This window comes from Cavia porcellus, unplaced genomic scaffold, assembly GCF_034190915.1.
Source record: "Cavia porcellus strain 051 isolate PalLab524CR breed Dunkin Hartley unplaced genomic scaffold, mCavPor4.1 scaffold_1, whole genome shotgun sequence".
In the NCBI taxonomy this organism is placed as follows: Eukaryota; Metazoa; Chordata; class Mammalia; order Rodentia; family Caviidae; genus Cavia; species Cavia porcellus.
Window position 1 is genome coordinate 21,531,503 of NW_026947484.1, and position 26,454 is coordinate 21,557,956.

The 26,454-nt window shown below is 37.5% G+C and overlaps 1 long non-coding RNA gene across 4 annotated transcripts in view; it reads left to right on the plus strand.

Moving 5' to 3' along the window:
* The first annotated feature begins 201 nt into the window (after positions 1-201).
* The window catches only part of LOC134475481 (uncharacterized), a 31,167-nt gene continuing 4,914 nt past the window's right edge, over positions 202-26,454 (plus strand). Inside the window, exons 1-2 of one of the 4 annotated variants that reach the window (XR_010046628.1) lie at positions 202-555; positions 20,295-21,410. This is a non-coding gene — a long non-coding RNA (uncharacterized LOC134475481). Of the gene's footprint in view, positions 556-10,414; positions 12,319-20,294; positions 25,101-26,454 lie in introns of those variants that run through there. The other 3 variants (XR_010046626.1, XR_010046631.1, XR_010046627.1) reach the window with 3 other exon arrangements.

Sequence of the window (26,454 nt, forward strand, 5' to 3'; positions counted from 1 at the left end):
ACTACAGGTGCCATGATGATGATATTCTCTTGATATTTTTGATGAACACGTAAATGTGAATTATTTGATTTCCATATGATTATATAATGGATTGTTTTGCTGTTATTTCTAATTTTGTTCCATTGGTATTTGATAAAATGCAAGAAAAATTTTTTTTTATTTACGAAAGCTTGGCTTATGGCCTAAAAATTATGATTTGTTTTGGAATATTCCATGAGCTATTGAGAAACCTGTCTATTCCATAGTTGTTGGATGGAATATTTTGCAGACATCTATTAATTCTACTGGATCTATAGTATAGATATTTTGTTTGGGTGACCTATAAGGAATAATTAAACAATTCAATGGGTTTAAATAAAAATATTTATTAAATTAAAACACATATTGCCATTAATTCCCTTCACATTTTCCTTCACATTAAACATACTTATCCCATTGTTCTTGCCAGTTTCTGAAACAGTTCTGAAAGTCCTCTTTTGTGAGTGTCTTCATAAGATGTGATCCAGAACATGATGACTACTGCTACCAAGTGCTATCCAAGAGAAAAGAGGTCTTGTAAGAACATTGTGTTGTTTATTGCTGGGGTTGCTGGCTTTCTCCCTGCTTGCTTTGTGCTTGTGAAGCAGGTTCTAGTGTCTTGTGGGAGCCAGGGTTGGTGCTGTGCTCTGCTTTCTTCTTTTCTCTGTGTTGCTTTTCTGTTTTGCTGTGATTTCTAGCTTTGCTGTTAGGTTTTCTTGATTTGGAGCTCTTCTTTCTCCTCATTATATAACTGTTTTCAGCTGTCTCAACTCATACTCTGGGTCATGGAGAAGCTATAAGCTACTACCTATGTCTAATACACCATTTCTAATTTCTATAATAATAGTTTTTAATGCATCTAGTTACATTTCTGGGAGACATAAAAAGCAAAAAATTAAAGAACCCCAAAGAGATAAGTCTACCATCATCTCAGGAACTGACATACTGAGTATGACGTAAAACACCTAGCATACTGGATATAATTACATAGCTAAGGCACAATATGTACTGTATACATATTTATGAAAGCATTTGCCAAAATTGAGCCTATAGTGATTTTTGAGAAATTCTAAAGATACAAATCTTTGACATGTTTTCTGCTCATTGCACAAGTAAGCTAAAATCATTAAAATAACTCAAAAAATTTCCGTAACTAGAAAAACAGAAATATACTTTTAAATAACTTGTTATTAGTTTGTAAATCAACTTGTAAAAAATATAATGTTTGTACATAATAATAACTACTTATTAAGCACTGGAATTTTGATCTTAAATTTTATATATCACAAAATAGACTTCTGAGCTGATTAGGTATTTTAACAAGTTAGAAATTAATAAGTGATATGAAGTAGGAGGAAGAAATAAGAGACAGCAGGAGTTAGTGACATAAAAAGAAGGCATACAGTAGAAATTTAATAAAATAAAGCAAACTACTAAAATTAACTAATCTCTAGAGAAACTAATCAGGAAAAAGAAGAGAGGGCATAAATGTTTAATGTCAGAAATTTAAAAAGGAATATTTTTGCAAATACTGCAGACCATGGAAGATAAGCCAAGCTTTATTTAAAAGTTTATACTAATACATTTGAAATACTACATTATAGAAATGAGTCAAGAAGAAAGTGCAAACATGAGGATACAGAAAAGTAAAAAAGTTGCATCAACAGTCAAAATTTTTCCACATAGAGAACTGACTTAGACCACCTTACTGTTAATTTCTACTTAAATTCACACAAAATTTTTTTCTACAAATTCTTCCAGAAAACAGAAAAAAAAATGAGCCTTAACTATGTAATTTTGTACATAGATGGCATACCCTCAATACAAAAAAAAAAAAAAAAAAAAAAAGAATAAGAAAGGAAACTTACAGGTCAACCCATTGCGTCATTCACAGACACAAAAATCTGACACATAGTAACAACTCTCAAAATTAGTCTGATGATATATAAAGATTAATACCTCATGGGCAAATTAGAGTTACACCAAGAACACAAATGTCAATTGACATTAGAAGGCTCAAAGTTAATGTAGTTTTCTATATACACAGATCTAAAAAATAAATCATAAAATCACCTCAGGATGTAGAGAAATATTTGATGTTAACACGTACTCAAGACAACAAAAATTGTCTTTTAGCAGACCAAAATGGAGAGAAATTTCCTCTAAAACAATATCTAAAGCCTACAGAACCTTTCAATCACCCCTCACTGAGTGAGGAGACTTAGATTCCTATGTTTCCCACAAGAATGTGATCTTGTCTCCTGCTGCTTTTTTGTTGGGATTCTCCCATCAGCTCCCATCAGCAGGATCCTTCCAGGCATTAAAAAGGGAGGGAGTTGGGAGTGAATCACAGAAAGAGCACTGGGGTAGAGATGAAGAGAGTGCTCAACCTCAGGGACTCTTCTTATCTTGAATCCTATCTTCTTAAACCTGTTACTCTGCTCTGTTATGTCCCTCCAGTTGGGGCCCTGGGACGTCTCTTGTTCAGGGTGATCACAGAGTACAGAGGCCATGCTGCCCCCATCTTTTTGTATTTTTCAGACAGTCTTGCTATGCAGTTCTGGCTAGACTTGCTCTCACTTTGTAGCCCAAGAGGTCTTGAACTGCTAATGATCCTCCTTCCTTAGCCTCCAGAGTGCTGAGATTAGAGGCATGTGCCACCAAGCCCAGCATCCCCACTCTCTTGATAGGGCACACATGCAAATTACTGTTATGCAGTGGGTCCAGGTGTCCTCAGTTCCTGGAAAGGCTCAATGTGGTGGTCTCTTGCTGAGCTGGACAGTGAAAAACCTTTGGCTTCTCCATGCTTTGGACTTTGGGCAATCTGAATCAGAAGTTTCTGAAGGCAGTTTGGGCTCAAGAGTTCTCCTCAGTTTTAAAGAAAAAAATTTTTAAAACCCTAAGATTTTCTGGTATTCTGTGATACTATTCCCTGTGGGTAACACATGTTGTTCCTCTGCTGAGGAAAGGTCTGTGTTTTAGCTCTCACCATTGAGGACAGGACCTGTGTCCTCTCTACCTTCATGATAAACACCTTTTCCATGACTAAATAATCTCTCTCTCTCTCTCTCTCTCTCTCTCTCTCTCTCTCTCTCTCTCTCTCTCTCTCCCTCGCTCTCTTTCTCTGTCTCTCTCTCTTTCTCTCCTCCTCTTTCTCCTCCCATCCTTTTCTTCTCTCCATTGTCCATTCTATTTTTCTTGTTCTTTCTCTCACTCTGTCATTCTGTTATTCTCTCATTCTCTTTCTCACATTCCCTCATCATCTGGCTCTCTTCTTTTTTTTTTTCCTTCCTCTCTCAGTCCCTACTCTATCCCTATTGTGTTGCTTTTCCATTTTTGGACTTGAATGAAACAGTGCTCTCTAAGGCATGGAACCTGACCTCCTGAGTGGCAACTCGGGGTGTGTTTTGGTTAAGCTAATCAGCCACAACCTCATCCCAGTGTCTATGCTTCTGTAGCTGAAACCCAGCCAATCCCCAAAGATCCTAATTTCTGAACCCCAATAATGTTTGGATTCTACATCTCTCAAATTCTATATAAGATTAGCTCTGCTTGATTGAGAGATATTCCTTCCTTTTCTTTTTTCTTCTTTTCTATTTTTTAAAACAATTTTTGGTCTGTCTTGCCTAGAAAGCAATAAATTTACTTTTTTGTTACAGATATTGAATGCTGTTTCCTGCCAGTGACAATCTTTTCAACTGTTGTGAAGTTGAAGTTTCAAGTACTTGCCTGGAAGTTTGCTTTTGTCTCTTAGCAAGTTCTTTGAAATAGTAGCCAGACACCACCTCATTGCATTATCTTTTTGTTGTTGTTGTTTGACTCAGTTCTTTTTTTCTCAGTATCACTGCCCTGGGTTTTCATCTGTCAAATAAATAATTACTTTGATCTTTGCTTCAGGCTCTGCCTTCTTTAGAAGTCAGGATAGGACAAAAAAGAAAGTATAATTTTGAATATTGCTTCCTTTGTCTCAGGATAAAAGTTAAATCACAGAGAAAACTTCTTTCATAAGTCACAAATAAGATAGCCCCCCTGGATAACTTTCCATTAGGGCCTTTTTCCCTACTCTATTGTCTTTTGGCAATCTTTCATCCTCTGCTTCACACAGGTTTGTGATGGGAAACCTGACTGAGAATTCCACCTGCACACTTCTATTGGTAGAGGAAAACAAGTATTTCAGGCTTACAAAGAACATTTGGAGATGCTTGTCTCACTTAGGGGAGGAAGCATAGCCTGTGTTTGTATAGCAAATCATTGGGAGAGTCATCTGTGTTAGTGAATACCTCAGTGAGAAACGAGGAGTGAGAACTCAGTCCTACAGAGTCAGCAGAAGAATCTACTGGCCTCAGAGGAGTTGGCTTTTCCTTTACCCTTTCCTAGGCTTCATTCCCGGTTTGCAGTTGTATGGTTATCGAGCCAGTGAAGGCGACAGCAGGCAAGACTGACTGTGTGCAATGATGCCAGCCTTGAATATGATGCACATGTGCAGTTTTGCATTGTACGGGGATGTGATGAGAAAGGCAGGAAGTTTTGCAAAATAGGAGATATGTGCATGTTAGGGAGGGAGTCGTAAGAAGCAAATAGATAGCTCATAAGTTACTTAGCAGAGACACAGAAGACATCTGAGGGATAAATGACTGAAAAGTGAAATTTTCCAGGAGGTTCTTGGGGTCTCCAGAGATAAGGCTTGGAGGAATTTTTATAATTACTTTGCAGCCTCCAAGTTCACTGCATTTCTATGAAATGAAAACTTCATTTCTAGTTTATTCTGTCTCTATCAATTATTTGATTTCTGGCATTTGATTTCATCCTGTTTGTCTTTAAATATGCTTTTGCTTACTTCTAATTTGTGAGATTCAGCCTCCTTCCCACATATCTTCACTTTTCCCCATTTGAGTTTCCTTTCTCGGAACATGGCCCTGTGAAAGTGGAGAATGAGTGCACTGCCTTACTGTTGCCTTTTTAAATGAAGAATGAACTTGTATCTTTAAAAATTCCACCAACTGTTTTGTGTATGATTTCCATCCTATATTTTCTTCATCCTGCAAACTGTATTGTACACTTGATGTTTCTGTCAGTGTCATCCATCATCCAATGTTTGCTTCCAGATGAATTCTGGCTAGACTAAAGAGCAGAGCATATAAATTACCTTCTCAGGAAAGTCTGCATCATACAGATATTGGGAGTTTGGTGGGTGCAATGTACGTGTGAAAACCCTCTGTGCTATGGTTTCTTAGCTGAGGGCAGATATTCCAATGTAGCATGAATCAGTTATATTAATAAACATTTATAGCTCTTTGGGTGTCCTAAGTTTAATGAAAAATAAAATGATTCCTTGAAAATGTGTTATAGAAAAAAATGCAAAATACCGGGGGATGAGTTGAAGCCCAGAATTCATTGAGATTAGTCAACAACTAAAAACTCACAGTTAAAAGCTGTAACCATAAATTACCTCACTAGGGTTTATGCTGTTGAAAGAGCTGTTGTCTTTTTACAGTTATTGTGGCCACAACTGGAACCTCAGATAAAGATCACAGAAACTGAACATTTCCATTGTATGAGAAGGGAAAGGATTTTGTATTGCACACACAGAGGTGGAATGTCTAACTCTGGGCAATTCTTTCATTTACAAGGAATATAATAATTTATTTTTCTATGAGTGGTACTATGCAAAGCACTGGAAATTAAATGATGAGACCATAGATTTAGTTTCTAATTTTCAGCAATATGAGATAATTTAAAGAACTGCTTTCAAATATTGGTACAAATGGTATAAGAGATTATGATGGTTTAACCTGATCTTTCTTTTTTTTTATTTAAGAGGAAAAAGAGAAAAACACAAAACAAAACAAAGCAGTGTAAGGTTACACATAATACAGAACTACAAAAAAAACATAACAGTAAGAAATCACCTGTTAATAGATTATATAATATCATCTTGGAGATAGTTGCTCAAATCACAGTATCAAAGAATATAAAGTAGACATTCAAACAGAGAGACTGCAAACAACTGTGTTCAATGATCCAAAAACATTAATATAGTCAGCTATTTAACACCCCTAAACACACTTGCTGTTATCTCCGTTAGAGCTCTTTTTTTTTTTCCTCCCTCTCTTTTTTACAACAAAATTTACACATTTTGGATTTTATTACTCCTTAGTTCTTATTACTTTTTGGGGGGGGGAGAATAAAGTCAAGTATGGCAAAACAAAGCTGTCAGTCAAAACCAAGGATAGACATAGCACGGCACTAGTATTTGTTGGTCATGCAAATACCCAGTTGAAGATGAAAAATATTCCGTGATCTGTTGAAGTATTTTAAGGCTCACATATTCATGCATCCAGGATTGCCCAGACATGAATAGTCAGAAATGAAGATGATATTTAATTTTTTCTATTTTTATCAAATACGTGAAATGAAAGATAATAGGCAGAAGATGATACGTTGAAGTCTTTCAAAATTTATCATCCTTCTTTTTGAGTAGTTTCTTTCACTATCACTTTCACAATATGTACAAGATAGATAACTATACTCCTAATCTCTGTTAGTTCAACAAAAAGAACAGTTTGTGCTTTCATTGTTTGTTTGATCATTTTTCATTCCTGTATCTTGTTATCCTAGCAAATACTTTGAAGATGACAATATACAATATATTAACCAGTGTTAATTTGCTATTATTTTGTTTTGAAATTCTGCATCATTGTTTTTTGTTTTAAAATAAGAAGATTTATCATCCTAAGGCATCATAAAATATAAAAATAAGCTTAGTTTGGGAGATAATTTTTATGATTATTATCCAAGGAAAACTGGTATTTAAAACACATAAAGAACTTCTAAACATAAACATAAATATCATAATCATTTCAACCTTGTGGACCATTCACAGTTTAAGTTGGAGTCCAGTCTTCTGCCATGGTTTCTAAACCCAAGTGTCTGCCTTAGCCAACTTTCTTTCACTATTGGCTCCTGACAGTAAGGCCAGCAGGAGAAAGAAATGAAACAAGGCGTAAGGAGATGAGTTCTGACAAGAATCTGCACAAGCAGAGAGAGCCGAAGTGGCATAAGTCACGTGCTCCTTCACTTGAGACTACCAACAGTGGCCCTGTAGTGCTATCCCACCAAGCATAGCCCTCCAGAATGACCAGGCCCTCTGGCTGGTCTGGTTAGCTGTTCTTCCTTCTAGATATCTGCTTCAGTTTCCTAAATGTATAAACCTCAATGTTCCTTTGGCTAGTTTGTGGCACTCCCTGTAAAGGCTGACTGCCGCCGTTCAATTTACCCTTGATCCTCAGACCTTCCTCAGGCTATCAGATTAACACTTTGCCTGAAAGGGCCTCATCACTTTCCTTAGAAATCTAGGGGTTCAGGTGGTTTCCAAACTTGCATCTCCTGAAAAATCCTCTGCCTGGGCCCATATATTGCACTGGTTACTAAGCATTTAGGGCAGGATAGCTCAAAGACATTTGGAATTCACTAATGAGAAACAGAACTTTTCCTTTGTCCAGGAATCTCATCACACTCCTTTCTCCTTTGCTTAGTGGATTATGTAACCACCCAACCTGTTGCTTAAGCCTTTCTCCTTCCTAACTACCCACATCAAATCTATTACTAAGGCTCCGTGATCCTTTCTTCTAAGAGGTACAGACTCCCCGTCTGTGCTGTCTCTATAGCTGCAGCACTGGTGTAAGCATTCAGCAAGTAATGACTGGAATCTACTTGATTAGACTCACAGCCCTCTAGCTATACTTTGCAGCATTAACAGACCTTGATTTTCATTTGAAAAATTTGGTTGCATGACTCTCCTTTAAAAAAAAACTACTTAATATCTTCCAATTTCCTATCAGGTAAAAACTAAACTCCTTAAAATGCCCAAGTGTCAGAAAGGTCTGGGGAGGCTTCAGTGAGCTAAGCCTGGTCCTATAGTGATTCTTTGTAGAGCAATGTAAGGCTACTTGAGCTCACCAAGAAAGACCTAGCTTTATTCCCAGCTTCAGTGGCATGAGATTTTTGCTGTTTTCAGGGCATTTTTGTCTTCCATTTGTCAGGCCTCTACTGGAACATTACCACTCTAGAAGCCCCCTCACTGTCTATGAAAGTTTAGGGGTAGCTTTCTCCATACTCCTGTGTTATTCAAGCATCATTTATTTTCATAATTTGCTAGCAGATAGCACATCTTTAGACTATAAATATTGTAAGGGCAAGAGATGTGTTATTTAACCTCAGGATCATGATTCCCTGAACTCACCATCCAGATTGTAGGATCATGGTGTGTTTCTGAGTCTGTGCCTCCAAGGCTGAGGTTCTATGGAGCCTCCAGAAAAGAGGAAGTTTCAGGCTCATTTTACTGCAAAACTTACTCAAATAAGAATGGGGCTCAGTTGTGGCATTAGAGAGAATATTCTAGTCCTGCAAAGATGATCGGAAGATACTTCTTCACAAGATCAGCCAGGACCCAGATAGTGAGCAGAGCCAGATGAGAAAACTAAAGTAACTGAATCTCCAGAGTGAGGGATAGGCAGAGCTGTCTGCAAGAGAACTCAGAATCCCAGCATGGAAACATTAACTAATGAGGACAAAAACCCAAATAAGCTTCATTATACTTTTTCGTCATTTCTTATTAGTTTCTCAAATTGATAACAATCCATGAAACCCTTCATGCTAAGAAGAGTAAATGGCAAACCCATTAAATAATGCTAACACGTTAAATAAACCATTTGGTCCTCCTATGTACAGAGTCCACCAAAAAATAAATATACTTCAGAAAAATTATTAGTATTAAAAATATTCTAATACTAAATTTATTGAAGCATCGTGAGATTAACACAAGAAACCTTTGGCCTCTACAGTTACAGGAGGTGCTCAAATTAGTGGCCCTGAGCTTCCAGACATTTATTAGTACAGTGAACGTCTGTCTAAGTAACCCCAGTCATTGAGATTGCTACATATGCATTTTCAATTTGTTCTCCAAGGGCTAGCAATGCAGTGGTTTTCTGTGAAATATAACATCTTCTCAGTTTACCCATACTAGGATAACACCATCTGTGGAAAAAAAATCATATTATTATTCTTTTTATGAAGTATGTATACTTTTTTGTGGTGAACTCTATTGAAAAAGACATCCCTTTCTCAAGATCACTTCTATTAGAAAATGACCAAAGTGTGCTGGCTGAGTTAAGACAAGGCGCTTGGCTTAAATCTGTTACCAACTTTGTTGTGATACATATACAAATCAGTCGATGTCTTGACCAGTGTTAATGACCACCGATTCAGCATCCACATTCTGCTGTCTCTTGGTTCAGGTCTGGAGTGAGGGAGAACGGATCCATTCCTCCTGCCCCTCCAGATGGAAGCTGTGGTTTAAGTTTTATGCTCTGATCAATAGCTTCTTCTCTGCCCTCATCATCAAGTCCTTTTTCTTTGCTTTCTACAAACCTGAGCTGAACTAGGTTCTTTTTTAGAGGAGCCCATGAAGAAGAAAACACTTCTTCCTTTCAGTGTCCTTTGAATGTTCTCACCCTTCCCTAATGTCTCATGATTCCTAAGTCCTGGCCTCCTTGACCACCTAGGTCAGAGCTAGGTGACCACTGTCTCCTGTACTGCTGGGCTGCTCATAGAGCACCCGCTCAGAAGCCTGCCTTTTCTTCAACCAAGGCTTTCTAATAGGATTGGCGTTCATGTTCTCCAGTTTATGAGCCCTGAATTACTTTTGAAATTGATCCAGAGAAAGTCTGATATCCTAGGAGGAGGATATTCCCAAGCTCAACTCTTTGGGAGTTTAGTGGACCTTGGACATCCCTTTTCTCAATTTTCTCCTGTTTTTCATACTAAAGCTTTATCATTGTCACCCTTGGAGTTTATGGCAATGGTGGTTGGCAGAATCCTAAAATTATGCCCACTGATGCTCATTCTTATAAAATCCCCTTTGCTTTGAGTGAAGTAGACAATTGTAATATAATGCAGTATCAGTCTCATATCATATTCATCTTTCCAGCCCTGGAAACTCAGTGTTAAGAAACCTTGGAATTATGATTGACCCTAGTGTGAGGTAGGTCTCTAAATAGCTAAGTTTAAGTTCCATGTCAGCTTGAATGTGTGAGATGCTAGAGTCAAAATTACATAAGATCATAGAAACTAAGATGTATCATATTTTAAATTATGGAGATTTTAAACTGCATACATGTATGTCAGTAATTGTGAGTGTAGCTTGTTTATATAAATGCAATGCAATGAAAAGACAGTTGGCAATCCAATAAGATCTAGAAACTAATAAGAGAATTTGACAAAGTTACTGGATAGAAAATAAATACAGAAATTCAGTTGGGTTTTAGAACTTAAACAATCATGAAATGTAATTTTGTAAATACTATATTTACCTTAAGAACAAAGTATGTAAGTTTTCTATTCATAAATAAATAAATAGACATGTGAAGCTTTTATGGAGGAAGTTATTTTTCAAAAGGAAGAATAAATAGTGAGATATATTTTGGGTGAGAAAACTCAGGACTTCTAGATATGTCAGTTCTCTCAAAATTAACTAACAAATGTTCAGATCAAAAGCCAAATAGGAGTTTTTCAAGGAACTTTTATTTTAGAATTTAGAATTTTCTATTTGCAAATAAAAAACTACAAAGACCCAGAATAGCTAAGAAAAAGCTATAGATAGAACATATCAATGTCAATATTGGTGGCAAGATATAATTATAAAGACAATTTAACATTCATACAGAAATTAAAAACAAGTGAAGAGGGTAGGAAGTTCAGAAATGAAGCCTTCATATACAGCTCAATGTCTGATAAATCATAAAAAGCTAGTGGAGAAATGATGGATTCTGACTGAAGATACTGCATGAGTATTTTCCCACGAGGGGAAAATTAAATTACATCCCTAATTCTCACCACTAGCAAATAGAAATTAAAAACATATATCTAAATGTAAGAAACAAATTTTTATAAGTTTAAAGGAATATATCAAATATATTTATCATGTAATAATGAAGACATTTCCTTTATAGGATACAAAAAACATAGTGTATGAAGGAAAATATTAATATATTTGCCCCATGTGAAAAATTGCACACTAAAATGAATTAGAAGATGTAAATTCCAGAGTTCTTTATTTCCTGACACAACATGTTCTGTTGAAAAGAGATAAGTTTGGGCATCAAATTGACCTAGGATTAAATACTAGCTTTACTATTAACTTTGTGATTAAGGGTGGTTGTTTAAACTCCTTGAACTGTTCATATGTATGTTAAAATGTTGGCGGATAGCACTGTTAAAATTAACAAATGAGATAACACACCCAGAGCTTAGCACATGATAGTTGTATTTCCTAGACAATTTTGCAGTACTATCAATAGGCTGACATTATAATGCAGGTCTACCTACTAGACGCTAGTGAACTTTACACCTTCATGGTCATCCATGTAGATAAAACTGAACTGTTTTGCAGATGTAAGACCTATAATGTCTCCCCTATACAATAATCATTCAGAAATGTTTAGGACAGTTCTCCTCTTGTCCTTAATCATTTTAATTTTTGAAGAACGGTACTATTTGGCTCACAAGAGCATTTCAAATCTAATCTTTGAACTTCTTATTAATCCAAGATTTAGTTGTTAATGATCTTCCTATTCCACAATATTATTTATTGCAACCTAAGGCATAGGCTATTGTTTAGAAAAGGAAGCCATCACCAAATAGCTCCATCTTGCAGACACTAATCATGAATGGAGATTTTTTAGCTGCATACACAGTGATGGTGAACCTTTTAGAGATGAGCGTCTGACTCACAACCCAAACCCACTTATTTATCACCAAGTGCCAACATTGAAATTAAATCTAAACACTGATATTTTAATTTAGAAAAAATAACTCTTATATTAATATCTTTTGTCTTAAAAGCAGAACAATGTACATGCCATAGGTTTGTCACCACTGGCCTAGAGCAAAACTGATGCTTAGTAAACTTGAATGGCATTTAACTTACCATAATGTCAAATATTCCACTAAAATTGTTATAAATATTTCAATATGTAAAACAGAGAAAATGTTACAATAAATACCAAGACATCTCTCCTCAAGTTTAGATACTTATCAAGGTTTGTCATATTTTTAAGTAGTATTTTAAGTATTAGTTTGGCTCTGAAATTCTTTTCAGTTTAATTGTTAGAAAAGATCTGGAAAAAAATTATGATCTGACTTTCTTCCAGCCAAGTATCATGTCTCTTCTTTTGACCCATCAGCTACAAGCAATCTTTTCCCTAAGCATGTCACAAACATCTTGGATCACTGCTGAGAAAGGTGAGACATTCTTCACACTTAGTCAGATGCAGAGATAAAAGCTGATGAGAAGGTATCTGGGTGGGAACCATGGTGAAGAACTTCCACACCACACTCTGCTTTCATTAAAGGTGATAAATGATTGTAAAGCCCACACTGTTAAGAAGACCTTATCACCACCAATGGTGGGATTTCTCCCCTGGACCTCTATTTCACATTTATAATAAGAGACTGCAAAGGGAACCTACATTTACACATATACCTTAGACATCCACCTCTGGCTTGTCTTCTCTCCTCTGCTCCATACTGGCAATTTTAATCAACTTCTGGCACCTTCACATGGATGCCCTACGATAATATAAAACTCAAGGATATAGATTGAAATAATTATTTTACTCTCTTTCTAAACAGAATCTTTTGGAAAATCTCAATACTCTCAGATGTAACTTTCAAAACCTGCAGTAATGTGACAAAGTCTGTGACTTTTAAATATTAAAGTAAAACATACGTCATCAATTTAATCATTAACCATTTTAAAGTTAACAGTTCAGTGACACTGAGTGCATTCTCCACATTTGGAAATCATCACTTCTATCTAGTTGCAAGACATTTTCACTACACGAAGAAGAAAATTCTGCATCTATTAAATAGCCACTTCTGTTTCCTCAGCTCCCAGAAAACACAAGTTGGCTTTCAGTTTCTATATATTAACATTTACTGGATGTTTAATATAAATTAAATCACGCAACATATAAGCTTTTATGTTGTTTCTTTAATTCAGTATATTTTTAAGATTCATCTGTATTATAACATGATTCAATATTTTATTTATTTTTGTGATCAATAATATTCCACTATGTGGATATACCACATTTTGTTTGTCTTTTTATTGGTTTTAATTATTATATATGGTGCTGCTATGAATGTTTGGTGTATGCCCATTAGTTTGAATGCTAGTTTTTCAATACTTTTGAAATTACTCAGTTCTTCTGAATAAACTCAACACTGAAACTATTGGCTTGTATGATAATTTTGTCTAACTGAACAAACATCAACCAATCTTTTGCAGCAACTGAAGCATTTTGCATATACATTGCAAGTTTTACATTGCTAGGGAGGTGTTATTTCCTGGTGATCTTGCCAACACTTGATAGTTCTTTTAATTTGTTTTTAATTTTAGATGTGCTAATGAGTGTGGAGTGTCATTTCACTGTTTTTTATAATTTGTGTTGTCTTAATGATAAATGATAGTGTATAATTTTTCATATATGTGCTAGCTATTTGTGTATCTTCTTTGATGAAGTGTTTATTTAACTGCTATGTTCATTTTCCACCAACTGTCTAATTTTGTATTTACACATAGACTTAACTTTCTTACTGCAGGCCTGGTACTTGCAACAGCAAGAAAGAGAGCTCCTTATTCCATAGCTGTTCTCAGAGTACAGAGTAATAAAGAAAATTAGCAAAGGCTCAGTGAAGCTTCCTTCCTGGCTAAGAAACTATATTCTATACAATGTCCAAGCTAAAAATTTGAAACAATCATTGACTCCTCCTTCTCTATCTGCTTTTTCTACTTAATTATAATGTGACATTAGGAAGAATGAAATTTATAGTTCACCTTATAAACAAATACCAAAGGTTATATTTTTAATTTTAAAGAGGGTAAAATTAAACAGAACAAAACAGATCATAAGTAAACAATTTTAAGAAACACGGATTTCAAAGCAAGACCACTGGAGATCTTCATTGTCTATCATATTGTCTCTTTTTCTTCCAAATGATTGTCCACATCTTCACACACAGTGAATACATACTGAATATTATAGTACTAAGCAAATCAGAACAGGATGATGAAGGATTTTTAGGTCTTCAAGACCAGACAATAGGGAAGTCAACAATAGCTGCCTTAATGTCTCTTTTTCTCTTCAAAATAGCTGTCCTTATCTTTACTTATGTTGGAATTAAACAAAAGAGACTAGGCTAATATCACTCTGAACAAAGAATAGTAGTATTGCTAGATTTTATATCATAATGTTACAGAATTAGCACTGGGTATCTTAGTGTCTCTTCTTCAGAGTATCTGTTCATTACATCATGCATTATATAATCTGTTCCCATAAACTGTTTAGAAAATTCTACGTATGTGTGAATTTCTACATGTATACTTATCCTTTCTGTATTATAGGGAAAACAGATCACAACAACAAAACAAATTCCTAGAAAAACATGAAATGAAAAAGACATATAGAACCACAATACTAGGTGATCTACAGTAGTTACTATGCTGTCTCTTGTTATTTTCAATAGAATTGTCTACATCATCAGGCATAATATAACTGAACATATTACTACATAGCAATATTAATAAAAACACAACATTGGAGACATTGTAGGACTTCAAAAGCAGTTAATAATCAAACCAGAATGGGTATCTTATTATATTTTATCATCTTCAGAGTAATTGTCTCTACTCTTAGACTTGATACTATCAAGCATACCAAATTTGAATAAAATCAGTCAAGACAAAACAGCAGTCTAATAAACCAGATTCAAATAAGATCAGTCATAGTAAGACAATGTATGTAATACAGGGCTTCAGTTTAAGTTAGTAGGAAATTAAGGATAGTTACCATAGTATATCCTGCTATTTTGGGGATAGCTGTCTGTGTCCTCAATTCTAGTATGAATAGACAGACTGGAACAAAATAAAATCAAACTAAACAGAGCGATAAGACTAATGTGGCTTTTAAATACTGATACCCTATTAACAATGTCCTCTGCTTCCTTTTTTTAGGCAATTCCTTCACTTTCCTTTTCTCAGGGAGCTTTGTATATTTTGTATAAAAACTAACTCCTTTAGTTTTTAGATTAGGGGGGCAACCCGTTATCTATCTAAGTGATGTTGAACCTTTTTACCCCTGAGCTTGGTCTTGAGCTATATTCCTTTACTTACTAAAGCCTCAAGGTTTTCCTTCCTTATAGCTGAGTAGTTCTCCACTGCACAAAAGTGTCATGACTTTCCAACCTATCTGCAGCTGCTGGACGAGTTGTCCCTATTTCTCTCTGGTTCCCTGTCATATAGAGCATCGTTTTCTCATCTTTGACTTTTGGTTTATTCACCCTCTTCCAGGTTGAGTGTATTTCCTATTCAGAGCATCTTGATTGATCCCATCTCCTGATCTACTCTGCCTGTGTTTCTTTTTGGTAGTGTATCAAGGCTATCTGTATTAGAGATTATAGCCCACCTTCTCTGCCTCATCTCTGCTATTCTATTTTTCTGCTATTGTGTGTCCACTTTTCTCCTTCATTCCACTGTCTGCCTTGTTCACTGAGGCCTTTCTGCCATTGTTGCTGGAATTCTAGTATTTCTTTTCTATCTTTCTCTAGAATGTCCTTCAGTATTTTTGTAGGGTTGGATTGGTGGTCCTGAACTCCCACAGTTCCTGTTTCCTTGTCATGGAAACAGCTTGTTTCGCCATTAATTTTGAGAGAGTTTTTCAGGGTACATAAGTCTGGGTTGGACTTTATTTTCTTTCAGGGCTTGGACTACTTCACTCCAAGCTCTTCTTGGTTTGATAGTTTCTGTTGAGAATTCTGTCATTATTTGGATGGATTTTCCTTTATAGATCATCTGTTTCTTTTCTCTGACCACTTTTAATATTCTGTTCTTGTGGTAAATTTCTGGGATCTTGATTATGTCTGGGTGTAGATCTGTTTTGGTTGTTGTTGGTTGGAGTTCTGTATGTTTTATTTATCTGGATATCACTTCTTTTTCCTATGCTTGGGAAGTTTTCCTTAATTATTTCTGTGATTAGCCTTTGTAATTCATTTGTAGTTACTCCTGCTTCTTTGCTCACATTTTTTATTCTTAAGTCATAGATCCTCTTGTTGTCTTCTAGCCTTTGTATTGTTACTTTCTGGTTCCTTGTTATTTTTAAGAGATCTTTTCTTTCATGATCACACATTGCAAATCTAGCTTCAAGTTTTGAAAGGCTAACTCGTTAGTTTCTGTCAAGGCATTTTGCCAGCTTTCAATGGGGTTTTTAATTTCCTGGTAATCTCTTTGGATCTGTTTCATGTATTCGAGATTTTGCTTATATTCTTCACCAAAGTTTTCTCTTCTTTTTGTGGCTTCCTCCATTCTTCCATCTGTGTCTTCTTGAGAGGGCTTAGCATTTCTTTTATTAATCTTTCTATATCTTGAATTAGAATTTTATTTTTAAGTTCATCTATGAGGTCACGAGAGTATGTCTTTATATCAACTGATGCTGTGGCCGAGAGTGCATGATTGCTGCCCTGGACCTCTTTTGTATTTACCTCTCCTGGCTTATTTTCCTAGGGTCAGTGTCTGGAGGCTTTTTCTTATTTCTTTCTCTTGTCATGTTTCTGGTTTCTTTCAGACAGGTGTATGATGGAGGTCTCAGACCCTTTCTGTATTGCTTAAAGTTTTTCTATAGTGTGCTGGCTGGGGGCTTGCTGCCTTCTCCAGTTTACTGTTATTTCAAGTGCATGCAGGGACCTGAGCCAGTCAACTGTCGAGTGCCTTCAGCACATTAGTCTGTGCTGTGCAGATGTCACAGGTTCAGGACAGTTTTGTCCCTGGCTATTGGGTCCTGATCAGGGGTGTGACCCAGCCCAAGCAGGTCCCAGCAGTCCTCTCAGGGCCAGGGGCAGCTGACTGATGCCACTGCAGTGCTGGACTCAGGCCTGTCCTGCTCAACTCCAATACGTCCTTCAGCCGGACACACCCACTGCAGGACCCAATTTCCAGAACTCGCCATGAATTAATGCAGCTCTCCACCTTGACTCTACTTTACACTGTGCCACATCCTCCCACCAAGGGCCCAGGACTCACCAACTCCCTATTTTGGTGGCCACAGCTTCAGTGTAACCATGAATTGTCCGACTCCAAGGCACGCCCGGCACAGTGCAGGACCAGTCCCAGTGAACACGTCTGGTTTTAGCCTTTCATCCACGTTTTTCCCTTTCTTTCTTTCTCTTTTTCCTCAGTTTCTTCCTGGGTCATGAGAATCCCTCTCCTTTTTTCTGATCTTCTCCATGTTGTTAAATTCTAGCGTCTGAGTTGTGGTTCTTAGAGAGGCTCTCCACCCTGCTACCTATCAAGCCACCATCTTCAGAACTCTCCTCATCAAATACTAAAATTTAAGGCAACATAGTTTTGGAGAATAATCTTAATTCTGGCTTCATTTTACATTTGTACCTATATTATCTCCTCATCTGTATTTTATCTTTTAAAAATTTTACTTGTTATGGAGGCCAACATTTTTATATGCTGCCAACTTTTTTATTCAAATATAAGTAAATAAAAAGTCTTAGATGATTTACCTTGCACATACCTCTGGAAAAACATAAAAAACTTCTATTGCTTTTCTAAGCACATATGAAATATATGTATACTTTAGAAATTTAGAAGTTGTACACACAACAGTGAAAAAAGCAAAATAAAAATCTTCTGTGAAGTAAACCAAACATAAAAGCTTAAATATTGCATGGTTTCTCTTGTATAAGAAACCTAAAATATAAATAAAAAGCAAAATAAAAGATAGCAAGTAGGGAGGTAGATCTTTCTAAAAGGGGGAAAGAATCAAGAGATGGAGGCACAAGGAAGGGAGGGAAGAAAGGATATGGAAAAAGGAATTAAAATGCATTATGCACATGCACCAACTCCTCCCCAAGGAATGTAAACATCATTTCTACAAACGTGTAACACTTTAGGGCTTAACAATAAAAATATTCCCTAAAACTTACTACTAACTGATGCTAATATTTTAGTAGGTAACTTTTTAGTCATTACCTCATTTATCATTTAGTCATACTATTTTAAAAATTTAACTACATTTCAAATTCTAACACTATTTTCATCTAAAAATATATCAGGATCATTTCCCCTTGTACTTAACTGTACTTACATAGTTGTAAGTTTTTGAACTCTCATGTGCATTAAACATCACTGAAGTAGTCCGTTAAAAATAAAGATTTCATTCCTACTCCTTGAACTTTAGATTCAGTAACTGGGATCCATGCTACCAAATATGTATTTTATTAATTTTTTTTAAATTTTATTTTGAAAGTAGTAAAAATGCAACAGCACAAGACAGAACAAAGCCAATTGAGACAATGCAGTGAAATTGGTACAGGATTTCATAATAGGATACTGGGATAGTAGTAATAGGTACTATGGTATATCTCCTTAACTTCACAATAGTTGTCCAGTCAATTAGGTATAGCAAAATTAAACCAAAAATAGAACATTGTAAAACCAATTGAGAGTACTGACTAGAGCAAAAGAAACGTAACAAAACAAAACAGTGAAAACAACCTTTGCCTTCAAACAGAAGATAGAAGGATCCCCCATATTTGCTATACTGCATATGGTCATCCTCCCAAGAGATGCTGAGACATCTATCCCCAGTAGCTACGGGGGGGGGGGGGGAGTATGCTTGATTTTCAGCCCACGTGGCAGTAGATTCACAGGTAATGGTTCTCTTCCTGGCCCACGCCATGGGTGCTTACCAAAAGGGTGAAAGAATAAGCTGCCTGAGTCCTACCATGGCCAGATCTCAGGAGCTCTGGTTCTCTTCCTGGCCCACGCCGCAGGCACTTACCAAGAGGGTGGGTGAATAAGCTGCCTGAGTCCCACCATGGCCCGATCTCAGGAGTTCTCAAAATACGTATTTTTAAGAAGCTCCTAACTGACTGATACAGGCTATTCATAGTACTTGACCTGTTTGAGAATCACCTTTCAACACAATAATTATAATTATTGCCTGAGTTCTCTCTGGGTGTATATTCCACTGTTTATTCAACAAATTTGGGGACATTTAGATTATTTATATTTTCGTTATTTCTTTTTTAAAATGGTGTTTGGGGAGTCCAAGAAGGTCAGAACTTTCTTAGGAGTAAAGATTCTCTGGGAGTAAAGTCAAAGACTTTTCCAGATCACCATATTTACTGGGTTGTCACAGATTTGGGGGATACAGAAATAGGAGGGCACATCAAAAGCAAAAACCTATAAAAATGACCAGGGCCCTGAAAAACACCTAAGAGAACTGTTGGATCTCTAAGGTTGGCAGCTACATTGCTCTGGAATAAGAAGTGTATCATTATTTTCTTAATATAACTGCTATATACTCAAATTTTGCCCTCATACCTAACTGAACATTTCTTGATTTTGATCAGTCATACAATATGTGACAGTGACAGTGTTTTACATATAACGGTTCCCTAAAGGCTGAATAGAAGAATGAAAGCCCAGAGGTGAGCAAAAACTTCTTGAGTAACTGCAGTGGTTCCTAAAAGAGAAGATTGAAAGAAACTAGGGTGTCCTAGGGTAGATGGGAGAGGAAGCAGCTGAATGTGTGAGGGAGCTAGAGAGATAGGCCCCAGGTCCATATCACTAAAACTACAGACTGAAGGAGCTTCTATGCCCGGCCTGTCCAGCAAGGTAGCTTGCTTTCCTAGAGACCAGAAGAGAGGCTAAAGCCACATGTTTTGCTGAACATCCAAGTGAACCAAAGAAGGGAGAGAGGGGACAGGAGATAATATAGCTCACTGCCCCCAGAGGAGTGCCTAAAAGACAGTGGCCACAGGCAACAAAATCATACACTTTTGAGGAGACACCAAAGCACAACTAGAATTGCCTAGCTTCTGGATTATTAAAGCCTATTCCTAAGGACACAGAGAGGAGAGGCAGCGTAAAGGCATGTGACACTGAGGTAATGGGAACATTAAGAACTTCAAAGAAAACACAGCATCCTTTTGGGTCTCAGTGATTTGTGCCCATTCATAAGACATTAGAGAGGGTGGTGGCACAGTACTGTCACTGTAGACAATGCTGAGAGGTTTTGATGCAGTTCCCAGGCTGTCAGACTGGACAGGAAGGTGGATGGAGCAGCACCAAGAGAACACACATATTTCAGGGATCAGAAAAAGCACCTGTGAGCACTTGTGAGGAGTCTCTTTTTGTGGACTTTCAGGAAGCCCAGGTAAGAGGGCGCCTCCACGAGGACTGTAGCACCTGGATGAAGACTGTGGCACCTGTATGTGGACTGTGGCACCTGGATGAAGACTGTGGCACCTGAAACTTCTGCTCTCGTAAGACAGAGAGGTCAGAGAAGTAAAGGTAACTCCTGCGGCTGCAGCTGTTGGTCACAGGAGTGGGTGGGAAACCTGGCTCATCCTGAATCACTTACCAGAAGCCCCTCACAAGTGACCAGAATCTGAGGTTATTTCTTTGAAAAGTCAACCTCCTTTCGCATTTTGAGGTGGGCCAGGGAAGCCAGTTTTATTTTCCTTCTACCCCCATTTCCCCCACTCCCCACCCTAAGCACCCGAAGATGAAGACTTGGCCCTGAAGTCTGCTGTGGTGAAACTCCTGATATCCTGCTCCATGTCAAAGCAGAGTACATCTCTGGGCAGTGGGAGAAAGAGGCTCAGGGGTCTGGGATGGGCTGTCCCTGCATCCTGTGTGCAAAGGGAGCTTGAAGAGATGGCAGTGCATGCAGTGAACAAACTGTACAACCACTAGCTGTCTGGTTTGCAACTCCCACCCAAAAGCCTAAGAGAGCCCAGACCCGGATGTGGTAGTTTCCTGTTTGTCATTTCTCACAACTTCACAGAGAACAGCAGTTTCTTTTTCCTCAACCAGATAAAGATCACATCTATCTAAAAATTGAAGAAAAATAATTTAGGAAAAAGAAAGTTGCGTCTTTAAACATTGTTTTCACCTACAACGTTTAACAGCATTTTAAATCCAAGAAGAGAAGCACGATTTACAACAGGGTAAAAGTAAGAGTTCACGTTAGACACATGGCAGGCGGGCGGAGAGGAGCAGTTGTACATGCACAGTGTCTCTCTTTGTGTTTTGGTTCTTTTAGTCCATATTGATTTTCATCTTTATGCTTAGTTTTTTGCATTCTTGCACAAGAAGGCTGCTGCTACTCCAGATATATCTGATTTCTATCAGGAAAAAGCAAGATAGGTCAGGAGAGACCTCATCCAGAAAGTGAAACAAATAAAGAAATAAAATAGCAGAATAACAAGGTCATGAATTTGATCCTTGGTATAATAAAATAAAATAAAATAAAATAAAATTCTATCTTCGTGTTCCATTTACTTCGCATTAGTCAGAACTAGTGAAAAATATTCACATTCCTCTCTCCCAAAATTTTGAATTTTCCTAGCAAAAAGGCCGTGAGTACCTCTTATAATTTGTAGAACTGTCACATAGCCCATCAATATTTTAATCTTTTCTATTCATTCAGTCTTCCTTTATATTTCATGTTTTTTATTATTTTAATTTGCAGCTATTTTACCTATTTTATAGAAACCCTATAATTTTGTTGTTATTATGTTGTATTTTAAAAATACATATTCTACTTGGCTGTTCTACAGGAGTTGATTTGTGTATGGATCTCGTTGAACATCATTACTTCCAATAGTTTGAGGCTTCTCTTGGGTTGTCCATGTAGAGGTGAGGGTTAACCTGTGAAAATTCACTATTTTGTTTCATTTTGTCGTTCTTCACAATATTTACTCCTTTTAAAAATTTTTCTTAAGTTTATTGGTACATTTTAACATACATAATGATCACATTCATCCTAGAGTATTTGCGCCTGCACCTGATGTAAGTTGAGGTTTTTTCCTACTCCTCTACCCTCCCTTCAACCCCTCTTCCCCGCCTTCTTTACAAAAGCTTCATTGCCATTTTCCTTCTTTCCTCATCTTTTTTTCTTTTTCCTTCCTTCCTTTCTCCTTCTTCCATCCATAGGGGACATGTGCATCCTACTTCATAATATCTAGTATATATTTTGGTCCTTATTTACATTTTCAGTGTAACAGAGAAACAGTGTAGTATTACACATGGGCATCTGATTTATTTCACTTGAGTAGGGTACTCCCTTTTTAAAAAGTTGATAAATATTCAATACAGTGTTGATTTAAAAGAATACTAGACAAGTAAGTTCATTTCATTAAGACACTTGCTGTTTTTCTTTCTTCTTTGTTGTGGTTGTGGGGTAGTTTGCTTTAGGATGTAGCTGTGAGATGAATAGAAGTGGTAGGGCTGTCAAGATACTGAGAAGCAGCCACAGGGACCCAGTAATCAGCTGAATTGGGAAGTAATGAAAAGGGAGGAAAGAGTCTCAAAAAGGATGATTATTTTTACATAATTACAGGATGATAGAAAAGTTACACGAATAGTACCATTGGATTTCTGAATAACCTCTACCAAGTTTTCAATTTCAAAATTTTCTCCCTCTTCTCTCTTTCTTTTTCTCCTTTTTTCTTTCTCTTTCTCTTCTTTCAGTTTCTCTTTATTTTATTTAAAAGTAATTTCCAGGAAAGGATCCTTTTTCAAAACCCAGTATCATTGTTAAAATCAGAAATCAATATTACTATGGTGTTATTATATAATCTTTACAACTTATTTATATTTCTCTGCTTTTTGTTCCAATAATTTTCCCTATGCGTGTTGCAAGTAAAAATTCAAGAGCACACATTGCATTGCATGATTTTTTCTCTAGTTTCCTTTAATCAGGAAGAGTTTCTGCATCTTTATATTTGATGGCTGGAGTGTTGTAAAGAGTGTAGGTCAGTGGCTTTGTAGACTGGCCCTCAGCCTGCTGGGTTGCATGACTCCTCCAGCTCAGACCCAGATAATGGGGGTGGATGCTGTGGGTGGATCTAAGACCTTTGCGAAGCATAGCAGGAGCTCATGCTGTGGCCTCATCACTGGCCATGTTTCCTTTACCTTTACTACCTGCATAAGGTTATACTTGCCAGGATTCTCCAGTAAAATAGCAAAGTCATTGTGGACAAATATTTTACTATTGTGTAATATCCTGTTTCTCCTCAAATATCTTTTATTGATGACAATGGTTTATTTCTTTAAAAAATTATAGTGTGGAGACTAACCAATGATGATTTTCAAATTCAACATTTATTATTAGTCGAATTTCTTGTGTAACAAATAAAAAGACTTATCTTTTTACTTATTTATACATTAACTGGGTTCTGCCAGTAGACACTTGTGAATTCTTACTTTAATAGTTTACAGTCATTTACTGACACTTTGATCCCTGAAATTGCCCTATACTTGAGGATGTAGTTGATGCATTGTCTAAGTGTCTAAGTCTAATAACTGAGGTAGGACAGAGGCTGTAATTAACTGAAATGAGAAACTATGGAAGAGGAGAGAAAAGTTGTTCACATTTCTTTACTCTGTGTTGGAGACCACTATGAAGTGGCTCTGAGCAGAATTTAAATCTTACTTATTGGCTTTGTATGTTTATCTGTGAGTGTGTCCTAGGCCGAGGTCCCTTGCCTAGCAACGGGAGCTGATTTATAGTAAGTGAACCTCTATGACTCACTGGTCCTGGCTGAGGCCTGTAGTGGCCTGTGAGGCCAGAGATACCTCAAAGGGCAAGATGAGGCCACAGCTGCGTATACTCTGGCTCCAACCCAAATTAACAGGGTAGAGACTGCAGATGTAAATATTACTCCTACAATTTCACTTCTACCATGCCTTCATGATAAAACAGTGCTACTGAATTGACTTGATGCATGACTTGGAGACGTCCTTGAAGTGACTCCCAAGGTCCTGCTCATTGCCTGCACTTTCCTCAGTTTCTCTGCCCCTTGTCCTTGGTCCTAATATAAGTGGACTGATCCGGAGAATCCTTTGTCTTTACTCTCGAAATCTCGAGCTTAATTAAAAGGGTTTTGACCCTCCTGGAGCTCTAAAAATCATACAATTTGTCTCTTTTTATTTAACTTCCACCATACATTCATTTGGGAGATTGGGGATCTAGGACAAAACCCGATACTCTGCGTTCTTTGATTACCAGTCGCTCTATGTTATTTACTTATATTTGTGTCCTTTTGTGCATTATTTTACACACCTTGTCTCCATATTTTTTTATTAATATAAGCCCTTTGGTAAAGATATTAACATTCTGTTGACCTAATGGTACAAATTGCTTATTGACAGGATACCATGAACTTTACTAACAATATCTTATTGATTTTGCAACTCTTATAAGAGACCTCTGACTTAATACTTTCATAATTTTTATTTCAAAGGCGAGAAGGCAGTGGAGCTTAGAAACGTTGTTCCAAATCACGGGCGAGCAAGTAAAGAAAGCCAGGATTGAGATCCAAATCTTTGTGATACTAAACTGTCTAATCCTCATTTACAATTTGATTTCAGTTTTTATTGTTTAAAAAGTACTGGGAAAAGAAATATAATCCCCAGAGCCCTTTAAAAGTTGAAATCATAAGGTGATTTATTGTAATCACATCTTCAATTCATACTTCCTGTATCTAGTAAGTTACATCGAATGTGCCCTGTGATACGTGGCTTCGCAGCGCACTGGGACTCTGAGTCATGACTGCGAGGAAGGGGAAGCCTCCCGTGAAGGGGTGTCGGGGATAATGTCTCATCTATCAGGCCTCTGACAAGTTCATGCAGCAGTCACCTTTCTCCACAGTTTATTTTCCATGGTTTTGATTATTGTCTGCCAATCACAATGTAAAAACATCAGATAAAAAAGCAATAAATAATTCGTAAGTTTTAAATAACATTATGGCATAGTGTCATTCATTTTCTATTTTATTATGTTCTCACTCTCTTACTATGCCCAATTTATAAATCAAACTTTAATGCAGGTGTGTCTGGGAGACAATGGCATTTGTGGCGTTGGTGCTGTCTGTGGTCCCCACTCTACAGGACGTCTGGGAATGTGACCTGCTGAGGGACGAGGAGGAAGGGCATGGCGCGCCAGGTGAAGATGACCAGGGACACAGCACCCCAGGAGCCCCCGCCCCTACCACAGGGACCTGCAAACGGTCCTCTGAGGCCTCTGCTGGCCCTGACTCTCTGGAGCTGTCCTACTCCTCCTAGTAACTGCCAGCTCCTACTTTCCTTGCATATCTCCAGTCCCACCCCTCTTTCCCCCCTAACTTTCCCTTTCTCCTTGGTCTAGCGCTGTCTTCTTTATGGAAAAAAAAAATCCTGATTTGGAAAACGTCCTGCCTGGTTCTTGCTGCCTCCTGATCAAAATGGTCAGTGCAGGAGACCTGGGGGCCGCCCTCCTTCATTCGCAGTCCGGGCGTCCGGATTTACACCTTAAGGGAAGGAGCGAGGCCCGAGGCAGCCAAAGTCAGACTGCACCTTCGCAGTTCCCGCAGCACGGACGTGTGCGGGGCGCCCTCTAGTGCCCGACGGCTGTCACAGGCAAATCTTGTTCCTCGCAGGAGGTAGTAATTGAAGGAAAGTAAAGCTATTAGTACCTGGCTACTTTATTTTTAAATAATAGTAATTTTTACATAGTTCCAAGAAAAACGCACATTCTTAAAACTCAGATCATCCAACATGTAACAGAAAAATCAGAGAGTTACAGGAAGAGTTTTTTTAACTAAAGTATTAAGTAGCATATGCATTTGATATAGTAACTCAGAGGAAGCATCTAATCATTTATTACTTATGCTTACATAGTCCTTTAGAGGTACCCAGAGGATGCATTTTTTAAAACCTAATTTCAGTCCCAAAGCAGCCAAATAGAGCTGTTGTAGTCCTGATTTTTCTGCAAACTTTAACTGGCCTGCATAATTTTCCATCAATGTGCAGTACATGCAACACATGCAACTGCACAGAAGCCTTTGATTAATCTCACCTGAAACCTGTGTCTTCTTCTTATCTCCTCCCTTAGCACTAGATGTGCTTAGTTTCATAGGCCAAAGCCAAGAGTCACTCTTATCCCTCACCCTCACATTTTATGACCAGTTCACCACTCCCCAGCCTATAATTAGGGAGATAGATGTTGAAAGAAGTGATGTGACTTTCACCAGTCAGACACATCAGAGGCAGACTGGGAGGGCTTCGTCTTGCTCAGTGCAGCCCTGAACTCTTGTGTCCTGGACAGAGTGCCAGGTTTAGCTCTATTGAGAAGATCCTGGCTCATCTCCCAACTCAGCCTCCCGGGCTTTGTAGCTGTAAGAACCCCCTCTGCTCCAGTGGGCAGGGATGGGCATATTGTGTGTGAGCCCAGAACAAGTTCCTGCAAAAGAACCAGTGTAAGGGCAGTGAGGACTTTGCTCCCACTGCTTTTGTGACTTTGGGCATCCAGGGCCTGTCTG